Source organism: Camelus bactrianus, chromosome 7, assembly GCF_048773025.1.
Source record: "Camelus bactrianus isolate YW-2024 breed Bactrian camel chromosome 7, ASM4877302v1, whole genome shotgun sequence".
NCBI classification, from domain to species: domain Eukaryota; kingdom Metazoa; phylum Chordata; class Mammalia; order Artiodactyla; family Camelidae; genus Camelus; species Camelus bactrianus.
Genome location: NC_133545.1, coordinates 57,553,462 through 57,559,461, shown reverse-complemented (window position 1 = coordinate 57,559,461; position 6,000 = coordinate 57,553,462).

The window sequence follows — 6,000 nt, the reverse complement described above, 5'->3', positions numbered from 1 at the left end:
ACTGCTCTGCGTGTATACTGGAGCTGAACAAATGAATACATGGATGGTGGATGGTGGGAGCCCGACTTCTCCAAGTTGGAGAGGGAATTTACAGAAAAGCAAGGAGAGGGCAAGAGGGGATAGAGATACCATGAGATACTGGATTAGAAATGGAATCATCACGATGAAACTGTATTTAACTTAAAATAGATAAAGATGGATAGATACAGAAATAATTATAGATATATATAACCCAAGTTACATATCTCGGTATACATACACATATATTTCTAGTTCTGTCTGCTGAGAGGGCCTAGAAGCAGTGCCTCCCCAGTAGCAACAAGCATACTCAGCATAGATCTTCGTTTCTAATACTCTTTTCTAATAAAAGGAACTAGGGGTCCTTGAAGAAATTGCTGATTTTAGGGTTGGGGCAGGGAAGACTCAAAATGAGCCTGGGGCATCTTGTAATGCTAGAAATTAAGAAATGCTCAAAAAACGAAAAGATAGAAGCATGTCTAAGAGACACAGGAGGCAACCTGAAAGAGTTGGAAGGATTTGAGCAACAAAATGAGCAATGGTAACACTGAATTGTAACCTAAAGAATGAAATACATACTTCTGAGTCCATACTGAAATACGTGATCAACTGGTAAACAAATAAATAGAGAGAAAAGACAAATCTTCCTTACAGAACTCCAAATAATTTATGCAGATACTACCTCCTCCAGGAGGTGGAGCTCAGTTCCTTCTGCCCCTCAGTGTGAGCTGTGCAGTGACTTGCTTTCAAAAATTAGGAATATGGAAAGGGAGCAAAAGAGTAACTTTACCGTGGAGAAATCTGATCTCCACTGCCTCAGCCAGGTGATCAATGTTAACATCAGTAGTCATAAGTCATGTTGATAGCATGTACCCTTGATGTAATGTGATTAAAAATGACACTTTACCTTTGTGATTTTTAGCCCCCAAACCCATAACATCAGTCTAATCATGAAGAATTAGACAAATTCAAATAGGTGGACAATTTACAATATGTCTCAAAGTTGTCAAGGTCATTCAAAACAAGGGAAATCTGAGAAACTGTTACAATCAAGAGATACCTAAGGAGACATGACAACTAAATGTTATCTAGTATCCTTAATGGGGTCCTGGAACAGAAAAAGGGCAGTAGTGGAAAAGCTAGTGAAATCTAAACAAAGTGTTCAGTTCATAGTAATGCACTGATGTTAGTTCTTTAGTTGAGACAAGTGTATCATAGTTATATGTGAGATGTCACCTTGCTGTGCCCAAGCAAGTGGTTGAAAAGTTCCTTCTTGAACCTGCCAAACCACAAATGGAGGGATACTGTTTCAGCTTTGGCCAGCTCTGAAGATTAGATGGTTCACTCTTCATTCCCAATCATTCATTCAGTTATCACTGATTTTATTCCTTAAGGCATCCTGCTAGGGCATTAAGGTACACTGGTGAGGAAAATAAGTGTGGCTTCTGGCCTCCAGGGTTGATTAGAAAGTGCATCCCTACAAAAAGCAGACATTTTCAAGCAATATTTACCCAGTGGTCCTAGTTCTCCCTGTTGTGGTGCCACAGAATGTATAGATGATTTCTCTTGCTCAAATAATTTTCAAATTTAGGGAAGCAATGACCATACTTTTTAAAACATTTTTTAATTGAATTATAGTCATTTTTACTATATATATATAGTCATATTTACATGTTGTGTCAAATTCCAGTGTAGAGCACAATTTTTCAGTTATACATGTATATACATATATTCATTGTCATAATTTTTTTCGCTGTGAGCTTCCACAAGATCTTGTATACATTTCCCTGTGCTATACAGTATAATCTTGTTTATCTATTCTACATTTTGAAATCCCAGTCTGTCCCTTCCCACCCCCTGCCCCTCTGGCAACTACAAGTTTGTATTCTATGTCTATGAGTCTGTTTCTGTTTTGTATTTTCACTGTTGAGTACTATGCTGGCTATAGGTTTGTCATATATAGCTTTTATTATGTTGAGATATGTTTCCTCTATACCCACTTTGGTGAGAGTTTTTATTATAAATGGGTGTTGAATTTTATCGAATGCTTTTTCTGCATCTATTGAGATGATCATGTGGTTTTTGTCCTTTGTCTTGTTCATGTGATGTATTACATTGATTCATTTGCATATGTTGAACCACCCTTGTGTCCCTGGGATGAATCCCACTTGATCATGATGTGTAATCTTTTTTATGTGTTGTTGGATTGTATTTGCTAATATTTTGGTAAGGATTTTTGCATCTATCTTCATCAGTGATATTGTTCTATAATTCTCTTTTTTGGTGGTATGAATTGTTTATTTTTGATAACCCCAAAAGTTGATATTGTTACTTCATGTTACTGATGAGAAACGGATAACTTGATCAAGGACATTAATTTGTTCTACAAAGAATTAATTGAGGAACTACTTTGTTTCAGACCCTCTTCAAAGTGATGGGGATAAAACAGTGAATAAAGCAAATCAAGTCCCTCGCCTAATGGAGTTTATTATTCTAGAGTAGTGGTGGCAAACTACCAGCCATGGGCCAAATCCAGCACTTGCCACTTGCTTTTGTAAGTAAAGTTTTATTGGAACATGGCCACACCTATTTATTGACATATTGCCAATAGCTTCTTTCCTCTATAATAGCAGAGTTGAGAATTTGTGACAGACAAAGCCAAAAATATGGCCGACAAAGCAAAAAATAATTTACTATCTGGCCCTTTATAGAAAAAATTGATCACCAATGTTCTAGGGAGATTGAAAGTGTAGGGAATGGTGGTTAGGCATCGAGGAAGATAGAAAAAAAATAATGTGAAGAATGCTATGTCAGATGGTGATGGATGCAATGGAGAATGATGAAGCAGGGTAAGGGGGACAGAGTGCAGCAGCAGGGTGTGGGGGCATGTGGTGGAATTCAGGATGAAGGAGGAACTGGTGACCTGTGAGTAAAGACGCCAAGGTATGAGGGAGTAGACAGAGAGGGTTTGTAGGAGAATGACATTCCGGCCAGAGGGAGCTGCAAAGACCCTGAGACAGAAGAGGATGTCCCTAGTTTTGAGGAACAGCAGCGGGAGAAGAGAATCTGAGGGAGGAGAAGAGTGGGAGGAGACGAGGCCTGAGAAGAGAGGGGGCGTGGAGGTGGTGCAGGGCCCCCGTGCAGTGGGGCCATTTACTTCTCCGGCAGGTTGTCTAAATCACAGCACTGGCTCTACAGTGAGAATGTGAGATTCAGCAAGAAGGGAGTGGCACTTCACTGAGTGAGTGGGGAGATATTTAGGCATATGTGAACCTTATGGCACCTTTTAAGTCACATGGAGCAAGTTACCTATAGAAAGGACTATGTTAGCTTGGATGTATCATCTATTATATTGACATAAAATGATACTCACCATTTTTCAAAATATAAATGTATTTGTATATGTTTTCCTTTACATATTCTTTTTCATGAAAAGTTATTATCAAATATCGAATATATTTCCCTGTGCTACTTAGTAGAACCTTGTTGTTTATCTATTTTATGTATAGTAGTTAGTATCTACAAATCCCGGACTCCCAATTTATCCATCCACACCCCCCTTTCCTCCCTGATAACCATAATTTTGTTTTCTATGTCTGTGAGTCTGTTTATGTTTTGTAAACTAGTTCATGTCATTTTTTAAAGATTCCACATAAAAATGGTATCATATGGTATTTTTCTTTCTCTTTCTGGTTTACTTAGTATGACAATCTGCAGGTCCATCCATGTTACTGCAAATGGCATTATTTCATTCTTTTTTATGGTTGAGTAATATTTCATTGTATATATATGCCACAACATTTTTATCCATTCATCTGTCGATGGACATTTATGTTGTTTCCATATCTTGGCTATTGTAAATAGTGCTGTTATGAACATTGGGGTGCATGTATCTTTTTGAATTAGAGTTTCCTCTGGATATGTACCCAGGAGTAGGATTGCTGGATCATATGGTCAGTCTATTTTTAGTTTTTTAAAGACTCTCCATACTGTTTTCCACAATGGCTGCACCAAACTGCATTCCTACCAACAGTGTAGGAGGGTTCCCCTTTCTCCACATCCTCTCCAGCATTTATCATTTGTGGACTTTTAAATGATGTCCATTCTGACTGATGTGAGGTGATACCTCATTGTACTTCTGATTTGCATTTTTCTGGTAATTAGTGATACTGAACATTTTTTCATGTACCTATTGCCCATCTCCATTGGAGAATTGCTTGTTTAGGTCTTCTGCCCATTTTTGGATTTGTTTGTTTGTTTTTTTGTTATTGAGTTGTATGAGTTGTTTGTATATTCTGGAAGTTAATCCCTTGTCAGTTGCATCATTTGCAAATCTTTTCTCCCATTCTGTATGTTGTCTTTTTGCTTTGTTTTAGTTTCCCTTGCTGTGCAAAAGTTTATAAGTTTAATTAGGTCCCATTTGTTTATTTTTGCTCCTATTTTTATTGCCTGGGTAGACTGCCCTAGGAGAACTTGGCTAAGATTTATAAAACATTAACATATACATATAAAAATATATTATAAATTTTCTTTGGTACCAAACAAATGTCCCTTTTGAAATATTTATTTGCGACTAGGATGATATCACATCTCTCTCTGAGCATCAAATGCCTTTGTTGTATTTCTTCTCCCATTCATATTTTGTAAATGAAGAAATTGAAGCACTTTTACAGGAAACCTGGATTCTTCTCCATTCATCAATTTGACTGGAAATGGAAGAAAAGGACATTCAAGCCTAAATGATGAGCTTTCTCCTTCCTCGTTTGTTACCTGACTAGAGTTCCACAGAAATGTTGGCTTTTCCATATGCTGACTAAACTAATCTATTAGCCTGGTGTGTGCCTGGATTTGAAAGCTCCAGACTGCAATTCTATTTCCTTAGACAATGCTTTTTATCTGACCCAGTCCTATCTTATCTAGAAGCAAAGACATTTTTCTGGTTGTTGGATTACTTTGATAAAGAGATTTGAGAAAGAGAAAACCAGAACAAGAATAATAGGATATTTTCTCAAGACACATATATACACCATCTCATTCCCATGTATGTTCAGGAAGAACAAGGGGATTTTTTTTTCTTAGTTGGGGTTATTCTGTGACATACCTAACATATTTGACACTTGCAGTGAATCATTCTTTTTGATACCACCTTTTCTCAAATGACAAAATTACTTTCAGTAATTATCATGAGATAAAATTAGAGATCTATAGCTTTAATCCATAAGAAGAATGCCTAAAGCTTTATGTCTAAGTGGTTTTGTGTTCAGCCATTGGTTTAGGATGATTTCTGGTTGCCTGATGTTGATCATAATACAACAAAATTATACCTCAAGGATGTTTTCACATCTGCCTCTAGTGAATCTTTCATGCAAAGTAGTTTTTTGGGCACTAAAAAGAAGAGATCTGGATTTTTGTTAAACTTACAAAGTAGATTGTATGAATAGTTTTGTACTTACTTGCTACTGACTAATAAATGTCTTATGTGCGGCATAATTTGATCTGAGACATTCTTTCATTATAATTTAGTAATGCGATTGTGGAGGAGTAGCTGTCATTCCCCTTAACATTCTTTTGTGACCCCTACCTTAATAACAAGAAACTGAGAGTGTTCTCTACTAATTTTAAGTCAGTTCACAAAAGTTTAGTATTTGGTGATCATCCTTTGTTTCCATGTTTGCTTGGGTGTTTCTGTAAACTCAGCACTTACATGTGTAGATCCTCAACTCTGATATGCTCAGAAGAGTAAGTTATGAAGTGACTTACCTTTTGTCAAAAACAAGGTCAATCTTATAACTGAATGGGTTTGCCAGGATCAATAGTGATTAGGCTAGGCTTTTATCAATGGGAATGAACCCCAAAGGTGTAAAGACTTTGAGTTCAACAAAAATGGCAAGAGCCCTTCAGCAATTTAAAAGTACTAAAAGAAAAGAATGAAAAATACCTTGACTATAAGGTTTCAAAATCAAGCTATGAAATCTTCCTGTT